General features: G+C 47.0%; 1 protein-coding gene across 5 annotated transcripts in view; it reads left to right on the top strand.

Annotated features, from left to right (window-relative positions):
* The window catches only part of Rbpms (RNA binding protein, mRNA processing factor), a 143,477-nt gene that overhangs the window by 13,835 nt on the left and 111,759 nt on the right, over positions 1-17,883 (top strand). The window lies entirely within an intron of this gene.

The raw sequence follows: 17,883 nt of genomic DNA on the forward strand, positions 1-17,883 counted from the left end.
TGCCTCCCAAGAGCTGGGGAGTAAAGGCACATGTGACCACCGCCTGGCTGCTTGTCTTTATTTATTTTTAAATGCATTATTAACATGGCTTTAACTTGTAAAAAGATGTGTCACAGTAGCAGGGGGGGTTCCACTCTCCAAGGTCCTTTGCCCTGTGCAAAATCCAGAGCAGAAGAATGAAGTGACGTGCCAAAAGTTCTGTGCCTTGAACATGGCACGTTGTCCTTGCAGGATGGAACAGAACAGTCACAAGCAGCATGGATCCCATAGGTTCCTTTGTAGGTGTACATGTTGAGTGTAGCATTTGGTTCTGTCGGTGCTGCCGTCTGTAGCTCTGCCCTTCCGAGGCACTATTGGTAAACCCAGAGTCAAAATGAAAAGCCCTCCAGGGATGCTTGCCCTTCCCACCTTTTTAGCTAATCTAAGGTAGGCAAGTGTCTTGCCCATTGTGGGGCCGGTGTCTATTGCCATTTGGTCATAGTGTGCTCTGCCTGCTGACTCTGGGGAAGGAGAGAGGGAGAGATGGAGACAGAGACTGCCTTAAAAGGGAAGAGTTGAAGTGCTGATGGCTTTGGGATTTGCTGTGAGCCTTCAATTTTTGACAAAGATTTGTTCTTGTTTGCTTGACTAATGATCTACACCTGAAGCCCCATCCAAAATGTTTTAACCATTAAATGCCACACCTGTTTGTTCCCGAAAACCTCGTGGGGCTGTCTCTGGTTGGTTTTAGCCAACCGGTCACCAGCTAGATTATCTGGGAAGAGGAACCTGTGTTCCTCTATCAGATTGGCCTGTGGGTCATTTTCTTTAGTAGTAGTTGGTGGGAGAGGACCTGGACGGCTGGGGGCAGTGCCTCCCCTGATCAGGTGGTCCTGGGTGGGGTAAGGGCAAATCACAGTAAGCAGAATTCCTCCAGGATTCTACCTCAGTTCCAGCCTGGCTTCCTTTGGCCACAGCTGTGCCCTGGCCTCTTCCTCCCAGCTGCGACAGTGGGAACCAAGGCAAGACAAAGGTTGCTCGTGTCTTTTGTAATACCGTGGGTCATCTGCTGGACGCGGATGAGTCATCCTGTTGGTGTGACCTTGATAGAAATAAGTGCAGGCTCTTCCCGTGCACAGGGAAAAGTAGACAGAGGTGCAGCTTGACCCAGCCTCTCCATTCAGTCTAGTGCTGGCTGGGAGTCTCGACAAACTTCGCAAGCATTCATTGCACTTGCCAAATTGAAATTGCACTCTGTTCCCTGCAGAGCCTGCTGTAAGTGCCCTCTCCACCTCTGTACCACTGAGTCAATTTCAGCCCTACAATGTAGAGAATTTCTCTTGCACTGGGATGTAAAGAGAAAGCCCTGAGGGAGTAGTGTCTCTTCCTAAACCCTTAGGAAGCACTCTAAGTGCCCCCCCTTCATCTTTGTATAATAAGAATTTATAGGAATTACTTCCACACGTGAGCCACTATGAAGCAACATTCTGTGGATATTTTGTTTTGTTTTTTGGGGACAGGGTTTCTCTGTGTCACAGACCCAGCTGTCCCGGAACTGGGTCTATAAACCAGGCTGGCCTCGAACTGAAAGAGATCCTCCTGCCTCTGCTTCCCAAGTGCTGGGATTAAAGGCATGTGCTACCACTGCCCGGCTTCTGTGGTTATTTTTGCTCTATAATTTATCTGATACTCAGGATTGACATTGTCAAGACCCAAAAGCCACTCATTCCTCATGTAATGGGACTTTGATTTCATTAGGAAACGTTTTTCTCTTATTGACAGATACAGTCTTCTGCATTCTCCAACCCCATATGAAAATGTAGGAGGAAGGGAAAAAGAGAAAAGAAAATTATAAGAGTGGGCCTGGTGGCTTATACCTATAATCCGAACCCTCTGGGAACTGAGACAGGAAGATTGGGAATTTGAGGCCAGCCTGGTCTATTTACTTGAGACCCTGTCTGAGGAGAAGAGAGAAAGACAGAACACCGCTTTAGGTTTGTCTCCACACACATCTTTTTGTTTTGTTTTTTGTTTTTTGAGACAGGGTTTCCCTGTGTAACAGCTCTGGCTAGTCTTTGTAGACCAGGCTGGCCTCAAATTCACAGAGATCCTCTTGTCCTGCCTCCCCAGTGCTGAGGTTAAAGTGTATGCCACCACCACCCAGCTCATATGTACATTTTTAACAAATGAAATCTGAGGTGTGTTTATTACAGTGTCCCACAGGCTGTAATAACACTTCATTCTAGCTATGGTGGAACAGTGTCACAGCAGGGAATCTAGATGTTCAAAGGAATGGAAGACAGGCTGCTGTCATCTCAGGCACAGGAACTGGTTGCTTTTTGTCAGATTTCTATTTTTGTTTGTTTGTTTGTTTTTCCGAGACAGGATTTCTTTATTAGTCCTGGCTGTCCTGGAACTTGCTCTGGTGGACCAGGCTCTGAATGTAAAGGACACGAGTGCCCCTGGGTATGGTGGAGGAGAAAGTTTGTTATAGATGTGTAAGAGAGCATAGCCAGAGGTGGGGACCTCTGGGAGAGTCCAGAGAGGGCATGACCAGGTTGAGCTGGGCCATGTGGGAAGAGGGGGAGGGGAAGAGAGAAAGGGAACCAGGTGCAGCAGCCAGGAGGCCAAAGGTACAAGAAGGGCAGGGTAACCAGGATGTCTGGATTATATAAGGGAAGAGCCTCTGGGGGAAGAGTGGCCCAAGCCCCCACCCCCGCCCCCGCTGGAGAGTTCAGGGTAGAGGGCAGGGTGTGTTGCGGTCCATACCTGTAGCAGGAACAGAGAGATGCTGGGAGAACTTAGCAGCCGGTCCTCTTCCATAGGTTATAGGTACTTTAGTTGTTTGTCCCAGGTTTGAAACTTAACAAACTCAGAGATCCGTCTCCCTTGCCGTCAGACTCCTGGGATTAAAGACGTGGGCCACCAACTGCTCAGCTTTTGCCAAATTTCTTAATTCACCTCTGGCCAGAGGTCCTTCCCCGAGTCTTTGGATTTTAGCTGGTCAGTTTTCTTCAGCTGCTCTTCCTGCATGGAAGACCTTTCCTCATCCATCTCCTGCTTCTCGGGTATTCTAGAGGCTTCTTAAACAACATGGCACCTGATTTCAGACCCAGCGGGGACAGCTCTGTGGCCACCTTCAACTGCCAAACAAAAAAAGAGCCCGTTGGTGGTGGCGCACACCTTTAATCCCAGCGCTCAAGAGACAGTGGCTGGCGGAGCTCTGTGAGTTCCAGACCAGCCTGGTCTACAGAGCGAGTTCCAGGACAGCCAGGGCTACACAGAGAAACCCTGTCTCGAGAAACCAAAAAATCTTCAGACTGTGCCATAGCCTGAATATGCCCTAGTGTGTCTAGCCCACTCCTTATTATTGGGCATTGGCTTCTAGCCTTTTGGTATAACTAGTTCTGTGTATGCTCCTGCTTGAAACTGTGCCTGTGCTCTTAAGTGATTTCCTTAGCTTGAAGTCTCAGAGATGGAATTTCTGGGTCAAAGAGCATGCATGTTTGTAAAGACATTTGATGTTCATTGCCAAGTCTTCTTTTGAAATGCGGCACCGAGTACTCCCACCAAGAGCATCACAGACCCGGTTTCCTGCATCCCCTGCCCCTGAAATTTAAAGGGCCATCCTGAACCGTCGCCTGTCACACCGTGTTTGTTCTGTGACTCCTGGTCCGTCTTCCCGTGCTTGTGATTGGTGTGCAGCATGGCGTGTGCGCCCCCCCCCCCCCCCCCCCCCGTCTCTCAAAGCATTGCCTCTGTGCTTCTAGCACTGTAGCGGGTACCACCTCAGTTAGCACATTAGCCGATAATTCCTGGGGACACAAGGAGAAGTGTTGGTTCTGTGATGCATACGAGGGACTTGATGTGTTTTACTGGCTGCTCTTGTGTGCTGATGGGCGGTTCTGCTGTACAATGTATGTGTGGCATTCCTTTTTAAACTTTTATATACATATATATGTATATGTAAGCATGGGTGTTTTGCCCGAACGGATGTTTCTTAGGGTTTTATTGCTGTGAGGAGACACTATGACTATAGCAACTCTTATATCTGAAAACATTTATTGTTTATTTTGCTTATTTTTATTTTTACCTTATGTGTGTTGGTGTTTTGCCTGCATGCATGTCTGTGTGAGGGTGTTAGGTCTTGGAGTTACAGACAGTTGTTAGTTGCCACGTGGGTGCTGGGAATTGAACCCAGGTCCTCTGGAAGAGCAGTCAGTGCTCTTAATCACTGAGCCATCTCTCCAGTCCCAAATGAAAACATGTAATTGGGGCTGGCTTACAGTTTCAGAGGTTCAGTCCATTATCATCATGGCGGGGAGCATGGCGGCATGCGGGCTGACGTGGTGCTGGAGAGGGAGCGGAGAGTCCAACATCTTGTAGGCAACAGGAAGTCAACTGACACCCTGGGCAGTATCCTGAGCATGGGAAATTTCAGAGTTTGCCCCCACAGTGACACACTTCTTCCAACAAGGCCATGCCCACTTCAGTAAAACTACATTTCCTGATAGCACCACTCTCTGTGAGGTTATGGGGGCCAGTTACGTTCAAACTTCCACAGTATGTCTGTGTACCACGTGTGTGCCTGCCTCTGGACTGTGTTACAGGCAGGAGTGGGATGCCATGTGGGTGTTGAGCCTTTCTTTCTTAACCTCCCCCACCTTTTTTTTTCTTGGTAGGGTGGAGGGGGTCAAGTTCTCTCTACATAGATGTAGACCAGGTTGACCTCGATGTCACAGACATCTGCCTGCCTCTGCTTTAGATTAAAGGTGTGTCCGCCACTGGCTCTCATACAGCATTGCTTGAATCACCCCCAGTGTTTGTCGGGTAAGCTCATGACACCTCCACCGAGGCACACTGTAACCATACTGGTTCTATCTCAGCATGGACATGTCTCAGGACCTGTGGGTTTGTCCTGGATCTTTTTATTTTCCAGGCACGCAGTTGGTTTGCTCTTGGGTAGAGACGGAGACAGTAATGGATATTTCTGGTCAGTGTGACCTACAGCCAGTGATCAGCTAGTCAGTTTGACATCTGGAAGGAGCTTTTTAATGTTTTCTTTTCTTTTTCGAGACAGGGTTTCTCTGTGTAACAATCCTAGCTGTCCTAGAACTAGCTCTGTAGACTAGACTGGCCTCCAACTCTGCTTCGACCTCTTAAAGGTGTGCACCTCCACCGCCCGGTTTAAAAGTTTTATGTGTATTGGTGTTTTGCCTGCATGCGTGTCTGTGTGAGGGTGTTGGATCCCTTGGAACTGGAGTTAAAGACAGTTGTGAGCTGCCATGTGGTTGCTGGGAATTAAACCTGGGTCCCCAAGAAAAACAGCCAATGCTCTTAACCACTGAGCCATCTCTTTAGCCCCAACGGAGCTTATATTTAAAAAGCAATGCCTTGCATTGGGATTGGTCATGGTGTCCATGTGCTTAAGAAAATTCCCTTTCTGCCTCTCCACATGAGGAAAGGGGGAGACATGGATCCCTAAGCCACTCGGGGTGCTCTTGTGCTCCCAGGAGGGGCTGTCATGCAGATGCCCACAACATACCAAGAGCCAAACATTGCCTGAGGAGTGTAGCTCAGGTCTCCTCATGTGGGCAGGGCAGCCATCATTAACCCCAGCCCACAGACCTCCTTAATTGTTCCCAGAGCCATTCTGTGGAGCACACCCTCCGCAAAGCCGGCACACATGTTGGAGTGTGAGTCCAGGAAATAGGCAGATGTAATGGAAACCTCTGTCTTGACTCATCCTGCCTGTTTTAGGAGTGGAATTCGCCCCGCTTTTGGCATTTTCTGCTCTTAACGCGTATTTGAGTGTGAATTCCTATTGAGGTCATGAAGCAACTGAATTCTTATGCACCCTGGCACCTTCCTCAGAGTAACTAGAAGCTCTTTGGCAAATAAGTACGTGCCTTATTTTCTTGAATTCCTTGATTCAGGTTGACAGATGGCAAAGAGAACATTGATTAGTGGGGAGGCCGAATGACTCCCCTGGGGTGCAGGCATGGTATTTTGCTGAAGACAGACAGACAGCCTGACATTGCTGTCTTGGCCTTTCTGGGTGAGTGAGACTCTGTATTCCTGCCTAGTTGGAAGGACCCCCGTGAACTCAGGAAAGGGTAGGATAATGACTTGAGATCGGGTGACGTGGACGATATCGAGAAATGCACACGAAATGAACGTACAAATAAAGGGAGAAGAGTGGGGCCAGAGTGAAGCCAACTTTGTGGAAGAAGTGTGGGCTTTTGGGAGATGAAGATTTAAACAGGCAGAGAGACGTGAGCCCTGGAGTCGAGATATGAGAGGGAAAATCAGTAACTCTGGTCAGGGTCTGGTCCCAGTACCCACATCTACCTCCCAATTGTCCTGACCCTAGTTCCAGGAGATGCCTAGCCCTCCTCTGGCCTCCACAGACGCCAGGCACACATGATAAACATGCTTACATATAGGGCAAAACACTCATGCGTAAAATAAAATTGGAAGCAAAGAATCGAGACTAGAAAGGGCAGAGAGGAGTTGTGTCTGTCTAGTTGAACAAGGAGTGAAGGATACACATTGGGGGATATTTTAAAGAACTTTCATCATCTGTCTATGCCATTGGCAGCCCAGTTCTGTTCCAGGAGTGACTGATACACAACCAGACACTTTAGCAAAAACATATTAAACCTTTTTCTTATCTTTCCTTAGAAACAAGCTTGCCTGGGAAGCCATGCAAAGCTGTCCTGGAACTCACTCTCGGTAGACCAGGCTGGCCTTGAATTTAGAGATCCACTTTCGGGTGCTGGAACTAAAGTCACGTGCCACTACCACCCGGCTGACCTTTTCATTCATGTGAGTTAGTGTGGAACATTCGAGCTATAATTTATGTACTTAATTCACACCTGAAAGTGCTATTGGATTTCATTGTGTGGGACAGGGTCTCACTATGTAGCTCTGGCTGTCCTGGAACTCTCAGATCCTCGTGCCTCTTCCTCTCCAGTGCTGGGACTATAAAGGTTTTGACAACCATTCTCAAAGATTGATTGATTGATTATGTATTTAGAGACAAGATCTCAGGTAGCTTAAGATAAGTCGCCAATGATGAACTTGAGCTGCAGGTGTGATGGGTGCTGCCCCATTCAGTATGGCCCAGGAGATCTTGAGCCTGAGAGTTTATGCATGTTAGGTAAGCACTCTACACACTGGGCTACATTCCCAAGCTGGCTGTTGATTAATGCTTAGCTTATGTGAATAGAGTGGTGTAAATAGCCTTCACCGATGTTTGATTGTCTTAGTTTATTTCCCTGTTGCTGTGATAAATATCCTAACTAAAGCAGTTTAAGGGAGAAAGGGTTTATTTTCTTTAGCTCATAGTTCAAGATTCTGATCATCTTTGTGGGGAAGCCAAGGCTTGAAGCAGCTGGGTGGATCCCATCCATAGTAGGGAAGCAGAGAGGCTAGTTGCATGAGCTCTTCAGCCCCACCTCCTTCACCCCCCTTTTACAGTTCAGGTCAAGTCAGGGAATGGAGCCGCTCACAGTGGGCAGGTCTTGCCTCCCCAATTAATGCAATTAAGATAATCCTCCTTGGGCATCTCCAGAGTCCCATCTTCCAGGTGATTCTAGATTTTGTCAAGGGAATGTTTTTTTTTTTCTTATTTATTCATCTGTTGAGGAAGTGTGCTGTTGCCCTTTGTGGGGGTGGGGGTAGTTATTGCAAAGCCATTTGACATTTGACCTCCAACTCCCTGGACTTCTAAGGCCTGGTGTGCCGTCTTCAGTACTTGGCGTCCATTTACGTTTTTCTGTTCCCGTTTCCCTGTGGGACGGTCTCAGTTTGTGGGGCTCACTGCCCCTGTAGGACCGCAGCTGGGTCCTGAGTTAGCATGCTCTTTGTGCTGCCTGCTGCTTTCACTTAATCCTCTCGTATCTGTGCTGTGGTTGGATGAACTTGGATGAACTTGGGTCTGTCCCCCAAAGTTCATGTGCTGGAGGCCTCAGCTTCAGGGTGATGGATCTTTTAGAGATGGGGTGTAGATCTTGGGTTCCCCCTGGACGGAGTTAATCCATGGTAGCTCTCCGTGGCTGGTAGATGGCAGTCTCCTGTTCCAGCTCCCTTTCTACGGCTCCATGTTGTGAAGCAGCTGGAGCTCATACTAGGATACACCAAGCCTCCTACAAGTTGCTCAGTCTCATAAATGTCTGCCATTTGGGTTCTGTCTTGCCTAGCTTTGCTCTGAGAAGCTTCTCAGGGAGCTCAGGTTGGCCTTGAACTCCTGATCCTCCTTCTTCTAACTTCCTACTTGCTGGGATTGCAGGCTATTGCACTTGGTTTATTTTTTAAAATGTATAATTACTGCTCTCTTATTTATAGCGTTCGACTTAAAAGATATCCTATAGATTCTCAAAATTCTTTAACAATCATAACTCATTCAGAAGGCTTCTCATGTTAAAAGTGTAATGAACTTCATCCTCCCTTAACTGTATGGATTATTTGTTGTCCCCTCTCCCCCCAGTTCGTTTGTGAAGTCCCAGAACTTAGGTTGGCCTTGAACTCACAGAGATCTATCTATTACCTCTACTTCATCAGTGTTGGGATTACAGGTGGGCGCCACACCCGGATTGTTTTTTGCTAGCTAGTAATCATAGTTGCTAGGTTTATTTCCCTAAAGGAGAAAGCACATTTCACACCCTTCCGTGTATCTCCGCCAGACAGGGCCTCCCTCTTCTAGACTGCTCAAGTGGGAGGCTCAGTTATTTTAAGGCCTGGAATCTTGTGGGGACTCTGTGGGAGATAGGAGACGGAGGGGGAGCCTGTTCCTCACTTACTGTCAAAATTGAGAAATAACTCTCCGCCCTCCTGTTCATTATGCTTGTCTGGCCCAGAGCCAGGTGCCCAAGGAAGGTGGCCAGCTCCCTCCCACCTGACTATAAGTAACTGTAGTTAATCAGGGATCTCCCCACCTCCTCCTCAATCTCTTTCAGAATGATAGCATAGCTGGCCCAGGACACCATGAGAATGAATGAGTTAATATTTGCGGAGACCTCTGGAAATGTTAAGTACTCTCTGGTGCTCTTATCTGCGCTCTAGCTCGATTTCCTTATAAGGCTGTCCCCTGAGCTGAGGACCTGGAGTGCTGAGCCACCCCAGAGCCAGGATGGCTATGGCAGTTCATGACAATGTTCCCGGAATGGGCTCAGATTTCCTATTTTAATACTAGTGATACCACATCTTGCTAATTGTTAGTGTTGGGCTCACAAGTATGTTCCCCCGAGTTTTACAGCATCTATATTTAGCACCCCATCTCCATGATTCTTGTCCTCCCAAGACCAAGTTTAGTAAAATTCGTTTGAATAGAAGCGTTAGTCAAAGTTCTTCAATTTTCATTTCCTGGAAAGATAGGCCACTTATCCCAAGAATTACTTAGTAAACTTAGTCTTAAAAATACCCTTTCAAGGAAAAAAGAGACATTCCTCAATAGTGCTTTACATACTTGTCCAAATCAATACATTAGTTTGTACAAATACGTTTTGAATGGCGCGGCTTAACTTAGTTGGTAGCCTGCTTGTGCAGAATGCTCACAGCCTGGGTTTAATCCCCAGGAGAGCAGCAGCACCAATCACGGGTGCACCGGTGTGATTCCGGGTACACTCAGAGTTCCGGGAATGCCCAGATAGTTTCTGTGCCTCTGTCTCTGTCTTCCTGCGTGTCATCTACAGTTCCTCCCATCTCCACCCCTGTTACTGGATGGAGCTGAGGGTGTCTTTGAACAGCTGATGCTTGCTCCGCCTCGGCCACCACACTGCCTGTAGATGGTGTTGGTGACTGGAGACAGGGTCTTGTGCACAGTGAGGCACACACTACCCGCTGACCTGTATCCTCCACCCTCGAACGTAGACTGTTATAAAACGATGTTCATCTTCTTTCCTAGGGACAGACATCTCTTCAGAAAATAGTATGTAAACGTGGAGACTCACAGCTTTTTCTCCTGGTTGTCAGCATGATGATAGAGATTTGTACGGCCACTGGCTTTTGAGCAGGAGAAGCCCAAGTACAAAGTGTCTTTGTCCGGCCCCTTCTCTTGAGCTGAGGCTGGGACTTGGGTGTGGAAGGCATCTGTTTCTTTGTGTGTGTGTGTGTGTGTGGTGTGTGCTTGTGCATGTGTTTGCATGAGGAAAGGACGGTTCTTTTTAGGTGTAGCCCATCTTGGTACAGGGTCTCTTACTAGCTCTGACTGTCCAGTGAGCTCCACCTTCTTCTTCTCCTCCTCCTCCTCCTCTTGTTCTTCTTCTTCTTCACAGGTGTTTTCTGTGTAGCCCAGGCTGTCCTAGAACTCACTCTGTGGACCAGGCTGGCCTCGAACTCAGAGTTGTCTCTGCCTCCCGAGTGCTGGGATTAAAGACGTGTGCCACCACTGACACTGGGTATTTTTTGGTTGACTTGACTTTTTTGCCATAGGTCCTCGTACTGTCGTTTCTTCTCCTCCCTCTTTTTTTTTTTTAACTTTATTTTTATGTGCATTAATGTGAAGGCTTCAGATCCTCTGGAACTGAAGTTACAGACAGTTGTGATCGGCCATGTGGTTGCTGGGAATTGAGCATGGGTCCTCTGGAAGAGCAGCCAGTGTTCTTAACCCTTGAGCCATCCATCTCTCCAGCCCCTTGCGTTTCATAGCTGGAAGAGGGCCAAGGGGTTGACAGGGGATAGAATATTGTTTCTTAGATCCTTGTTGACTTTAGGATATTTGATCACCCCTCTGCCCACCCTTTATTTTTTTTATTGTTGCCAAAACAACGGGCTCCTTGTTGGATTGTTGGTTACTCTCTGGGCTGTCTCAGTGGCTACTGGCATTTCCATTAACATTTGCTTACTGGGACCAGTAGCTCGTCATCAACCCTACTTTGAGGTGAAGAATAAATAGTTTTGATGAGCCTTGGACCTCCTGTATCCCAGTGAATGTTTTCAGGCCGTCCCTTGTTTATAGGAAATGGTTCAGAGTTGATGAACTTTGGCCTGGGTATTGATGGGCAGTGGGACAAACTGGGCAGGGCCTGTTTGGGGTTAGCTCCTGATTAGAACAGTATGCTAATGAACTCAAGGTCACTGGGTCAACTGTGTGCCGGTCAGCTAACCCTGCTGGATTCCTTGGCCCAGAGGCTGGGCAATGTGTGTCATTGGTCATGAGGCTGGGGCAGTGGATGTGTGAGTGCGAATTCCCATCCACAGACCCCGGAAAAGAACTTAAAACATATTCTTTGTGCTTGGTGTGCTGTTTGTGGCTCCTTAATTTACGAAGGAACCATAACAAAGGCTTTGCATAATAAATGACAACATTGAGAAGCCTGGGGAAACATGAGGAAGGAAACTTGCTGTTTATTCTGGTGCTGACAGAGGTTACATTTTGAATTTTCCACTCTTGCCATCTCTTGGCTTCTGTGTGTGTACACTCTCAGCTTTCTTTCTCCCAGCCACCTCTACAGTCCTTCCCTCTGGATTGCTTCCTTCTCCCTGGATTTCTTAGCTGTCTGTCTGTCCTGCACATCTTCATATCTCTTACCCTGGTATCTTTGTCTCAGACTCTGTCCCGAGAGCTCAGGATTGAAGCGCTCACACCTCTGTCCCGCACCACCGCCATCCAGAGGAATGTCTCCCTGTCACCGCATGCTGTGGAGCTGTTCTTCTTTGTCCCTCTTTCCAGACCCTCTCCTAGGTCCTCATCTATAGAAGTCTTCCTTCGTCCAATTTTCTATCTCGTCTCTCTCCTTTATTAACCCATCCTTGAACTTCACTGGTCCCCAACATCTTACAGATCTGTTCATTTAACTCCATCTTCCCAGACAGGTCCAGTCCAGCCACCAGAAAAGCTTCACGATTTTCCTGCCCCCAGACCTTCCTTCGGGCTTCCTCACAAGGGCAACAAAAATGCAGATTGTCATTCTTAGACTGTTTCCTGGCCCAAGAGCTCTTCTTGTGGCTCCTTTCCTGCAGACTTCCTCGCTTTACTCAGAGCAAAGCTCATGCCCAGAGGAAGGACATCCTGGTTGGTTGTTTTAGCAGAGCTGGGGATCAAACCTGAGGCCTCTTGCATGTTAGGAGACTATTGCTGGCGCCCCAGGACATCCTGATTTCCTGATCTGATGAACTACATTCAGAGGTTTTACAGTTTGACTTCTTCGTGTTAGTCTTTTCTTTTTCTTTTAGTTTCCAAACATTTTTTTAAACAATCTTTTTTTATTATTTTGCATGCTAATCCCAGTTCCCTCCCCCCCCCCTCGTGTTAGTCTTATACTTAAAATATCCTTATGCAGGACTAAATTTTAGTGAAATACAATGGGTCTCCTTTAGCAGCCGAACGATGTTACATTGCAATTCGGGATTTTTAGAATTGGGAAATCCCTGTGAGCCAGGATATAGAGTGTTTATTCCGGATGTGCTAGTTGGAAGAGCGGCAGATAGCCTAGCCATGCCCCCTGCTGCTTCTCAAGTTCCTTTGGTATCCTCCAGGCTACATAAACTAAACAATGATAAAGGGTAGGAGGCTTCCATTAGTGGAATTAGCGTTAACCCCTGGTGCTTGGCTGACTCAGAGATGCTTTCTGCTCTCCCGGTTTGGTGAGGGAAGCTTGTCCTTCAGAGGGACAGAGAGATACAGTCTGTCAGATCTTTTAGTTATTTATGGTCACTGAAGAGTTTGCTGGTATGGTCAGGTACTTCTTTCATAAAAGCAAAATAATCTATCAACATGACTGTGTTTACCGGACTCGAGTTACGGAATGTCATCGACTTTTTTTTCTTACTGCCCTCCCTGTTTAGTGCCCGGTAACTGCTAGGGTTCGTGGTTGCTTCTACAGAGACCCGCTTCCCAAAAGCTAAAAACGACGCCAACAAACCAAACTTACAGATACCACAACAGCTTGCTTTTTCCTTTACTTAAAAAAATAATAATAAAAAGATGAGACAGGAGTGGTGTCTTGTAATCCCAGTGCTTGGGCAGGAGGCTCTCCTAGTTCAAGGCCAACCTAGCTAAAGGGAGTTGAAGGTCAGCCTGGACTAGACCAGTCCCTGGTTTTAAAAATCAGAATATTGACAATAGCAGCAAGTGGATTATGATTTATTCATTCATTTTGATGCCAGGTCTCCCTAGTCCTGACTGTCTAACCTGTGTAGCCCAGGCTGACCTGTAGCTCACCCTTTTTCTATCTCAGTCCAAGTATTGGGATTGCAGGTGTGTGGCTCCAATCAAACTTGTAGGTTTTGACTTGCGTCTTAGATTACATGTGTTGTGATAATACAGCTGTAGTTCATTTGTTGGTTATTAAACTAATTTTATCTTATGTGTAAGAGTGTTTTGCCTGCAGTGTAAGTCTGTCTGCTCACCATGTGTGTGCCTGGTTCCCATGGGAGCCAGAAAAGGGCGTCGGATCCCCCTAGTACCAGAGTTTTGCTTTCTTTGTTTTGTTTGTTTTTGGAGACAGTTTCTCTGTGTAGCCCTTTGTCCTGAAACTTCTAGACCAGGCTGGCTTCAAACACAGAAATCCACCTGCTTCTGCCTCCCAAGTGTGGGGATTAAAGGCGTGCGTCACCACCTCACAGCTTTGCTATTTGTTCTTTATAATTTACTCTATCCTTAGAATTTGAATCTAAGGGAACTTGTACATAAAGCCACAATTTATTATTTTTTTTAAAAGAACTGTAGAAAAGGGAGTTTTCTTATCCTGTATTCAAACTCATTTCATGCTCTTGACTTTAAAAAAGACAAAATTATCAGATGAGGAAATTTACATTCAGAAACGAGAAATGATATGGTTAAGGCTGCACTGAGACATTTTTAACTTACAGTTTCTGGATTGCTGCGTCTGGCTATTTCTCATTTGCAATCAGAGAGTTCGGAGGGAAAATGATTTGTGTGGGGAATCCGCACACTCATTAGGCTTGAGCTAAGGCTAGAAGAAGGAAAAGGCTTATGTAAATCCAGCCAGCCATTCACATCCTCTGTCCCCATGAATACTTCCTTACTTAGAGGAGAAGAGTTCAGAGCTGGGGGCGGAAGGGAAGAGGTCCCCGGAGCCCAGATGAGAGCATATTAGAAAGTCACATCAGCCTGCCACTCCTTAGTATTTCGGGGACGTTGTGAATGAATCAAAAGTTTAAAATGTCTCTTAAACTCATGAAAATACTCAATATTTTAAATTAAAATTTCCTTCTATGCTATATTTCTTATTTTTCTCTTATGTGTGTATGTGCGTGCGTACGTGTAGGTCAGAGGACGTTGTTGGGGAGTCTCTCTTCACCGAGAGCTGGACCAACCCGAGGCCTCAGTTAGCCCCAGTGGCAAGCACCTTTCTCCACCTGCAGAGCCATCTTTCTAGCTGGCCTTCCTTCTTACTTTAAATTGGTTTCTGCTGAATTGTGAAGGAAACAAAGACAAAGGGTAGAGATAAGGAGATTGGGAGTCTCTGTGTGAGGACTTGCAGGAAGGTTTGGCAAAGTTAGTTGCTTGCCTTAGGGCATGTTCCCTGTAGGAGCTGACTGGCCAGTCACAGAACCTTTTGTTGGGCAGCTGAGCTGGAGCTAAGGGGGAAAACATGTTTAATCACATACAGACCAGCTTCCCGACACCAAGAAACCCGTCACCGGGCATCAGCAACCAGGCTGATTCAGCTGAAGCACAGGACAGGCAAGTCTGCAGAGTTCTCCGTAAATTTCTCAACTTTGTTGGTACTTTCAGGAATCTTCTATAGGGTTTTATTCAAATCCACTTCTCACTAACCTTCAACTTTAAATGTCTGTATCCAGATGTTCATGTGTCTGTTAGTGATTGTACATTTGAAAGTCCATCTTTTTGAGGTACACACTGTATGCCCTGAGGGTATACATGGGGTGGACCAGCAAGGTGGACTGTGTCACCCAAGTCTGAGAAAGGCGAAGTGCAGCAAAAAGCCGAGCCAAGCCATTCTGTGTGGGAGACTGGGGGGTGGGGTGTGTGAGGTGGATGGGGTCGCTTGCTGTTGCTTTGTACACACTGATCTGGTCTTTGTTTAGGCGTGAGTGCCCTTGGCACTTCTGTAGGGGCCACAAAGGATCTCAGAGAAAGCAAAAACCATTGATTGATTGATTGATTTGGGTTTTTCGAGACAGGGTTTTTTACCGCGCCAGCACGGTCTGGAACCACGCGGCGGAGGGTGTCCAGGTTGAATGAAATCCACAGAGCACGAGGTTGAGGTGAAACAGCAGCTCGTTTATTGTTCTGCTAGGGCTAGCTTTTATACCATGGCACCAAATGGGGAGGGGGCTGCAAAGGGACTGTCACCTGACCCAAGGAGGGACTCTCACCTGACCCCAGTAGGGGTCAAGGACTGATCACATGCACTCCACCTTCACCTGTCCCCAGTAGGGACTGTCACCTGACCCCAGCAGGGATCAAGGAATAATCACGTGCACTCAAACTTCCTCATCCAACTCCAGGAGCAGAGGGAAGTTATGATTCTTTGCAGACAAGCACCTCAAATGGGGGCAGGGAAATATAACTCGGGGTAGCAATTCCCACAGTTTTCCTGTGTAGACCAGGCTGGTATTGAACTCAGAGATCTTCCTCTGCCTCCTGAGTGTGCCACCACCACCTGGAGCTACATTAGTTTTGGTTTTTCAAGACAGGGTTTCTCTCTGTAGCTTTGGAGCCTGTTTTGAAACTTGCTCTGTAGACCAGGCTGGCCTCGAACTCATAGCGATCCACCTGCCTCTGCCTCCTGAGTGCTGGGGTTAAAGGCATGCGCCACCAGTGTCTGGCTTTTTTTTTTTTTCCCGAGCAAACTTAACCAGATACTCTGAGGAAATTTTATTTTTATCTATATATAAAATAATATATGTATTATATATGTAATACATATTACATATATATTTGAACTCAGTTTCTTTGCTCCTTTTCAAAACTTACCTCTTATTTAAATTAGCATACAAAAGCCATAGAGCAAAATATGTAACAAATATGCCTCCTTGAACAAAAATTGTAGGGTTGGGTAGACAGTTCTTTGGCACAGTTCTGCCTTAGCAAAGCCCTAGGTTCAGTCTTTCTGGGGTAGATAACCCCCCAATTTCATTTTGAATGGTGGTAAGTGAATGTGCTTTAGCCAAAATAACATTTTCAATAAATGTTTGTTTAGGTCTGCCATTTGTGCCCAAGTAACTCAGTAAGCAAGCTGAGTGAATGCTTTCTAATTCACACTCTTTATGAGGGTTCTCTGTTCATCTCCGCCGTCCAAGGAGGGGTGAGGACCAGCATCTGGCTCCAGGTCTCTCCGATCAGTAAAGTGTTTCCTACGGGATCCAGACCCAGACCTCCCCCACCGTGTCAGCTGGACCCTGAATCAAACCTGCTGTTTCTCGATGGCCTCCTTGACCAGCTCCCTTTCCAGCAGTCTCCGACTCCACAGGCTCTTTTTATTCTCCTTTGTTGGAGATCTAGAATCAGACATCTGTAATGTTTGGCCCTTATCTGTTTCCATCACCTTGTGGGTATTTATAGGTTACCAGTTCTGCGTTCTGCATTTGTTTGAAGACCTGTCTGGCAGGGCTTGGCACTTCTTTCTTCTTTGTGTGTGCAGGGACCTGGTTGCCTAGCTACCTCGGAGGGGACCCGGTCAGGACTGGTGTATGGAAAGGGGAAACAGGAGAAACTGGAGTTAGGCCTGTCCATCACAGCTCTTAGGGCCATCTACTGCGGCAGGAACGCCACTTGTTTCTGTTTCTGCATCCTTGATCCTGTCTCTGTCCTTTCTTACTGATTTTCAATTCCCTTATATCTTAAGCCCACTGGGTGAAGGACTTCCCGAACAAGTTAAGCTTAGTTTAGGTTCTTCTGAGACAAGCTGTGGATGAATCGGTTGGGAAGAGGTAAGATGCTCTGGGGAAGAAGAGTGTAGTGCTAAGGGGCTTAGGGCAGAGCAGCCAAGCCCTCTGTAGTCTGCAGGACCTTTACAGTCCATTAGCTGTGGGTTGACACTTGCTTTTCTGTGTGGGCTGCTGTCTGCCAGCTATTACCTGCCTTATCCACAGGCAGTCCGTCCCGAGACCCCCAGAGGGTATCTTGAGACTGCAGGTCGTGTCTGTTGTATTTGCATTTTCTTGGTTTAATGTGAGATCAGAAGATGCATAGTACAAAGAAAATAGGTTTATTTAGCTCAGTTTTGTAGGTGCAATGGTACTGACCTCTATTTGGATCTGGTGAAGGATGCCAGAGAACCAAGGAAGTGCTGGGCTTGCCTGTAAAGGACAGTGCACTGAAGCCCTGCTCCCCCACCCAGTATTTAGAAGGAGCGTGGGTGCGTGTGCGTGCGCGCGTGCAAATATTAGAGCCCCCTGGAGATGCCGTGATAGGGAGTTCAGAGCCGGCTGACCGGTGCAGGACCTCAGCTCCCATCCTCTGGAAGAGCAGTCTTAACCAGTGAGCATCTCTCTTGCTCCAGTACTTCCTGTTGAATTTATACTTCAGGTATATAATGATCTTTATTTCACAGTTAGGATAAGATGGTGCAATAACAATTTGGTAAAATGCCTAAAATATTTAGCCCTTTCCCCGAAAAAGGCTCCGGGGCTTCTCTGGCATATACCCCCCTTTGTCCTTCCCTGGGGCTCGAGGGAGCAGGCATCAGAGTACCCTGGCTGTCAGCGTGGTTCTTGATGGCTGTCATGAAAGATGGGTTATTGCAAACAGCAATCTGCGGGTTGGACAAAGGGATGATTCACATCCTGGGTGAGATTTCATCACAACACTCAGAATAACATGCAACTTAAAACTTACGGCTTGCTTGTTTCTGGAATTTTCCATAGGTTACTACTGTAGCTATCAAATGGGTGAGAGTGAAACTGTTCTCACTGTTACTGAGTCAGAGAGGGGAACTACTTAGTTTCTTTGAGGCCAGTTGTTGTACA

The sequence above is a fragment of the Myodes glareolus genome, chromosome 23 (assembly GCF_982192425.1).
Source record: "Myodes glareolus chromosome 23, mMyoGla1.1, whole genome shotgun sequence".
Classification (NCBI taxonomy): domain Eukaryota; kingdom Metazoa; phylum Chordata; class Mammalia; order Rodentia; family Cricetidae; genus Myodes; species Myodes glareolus.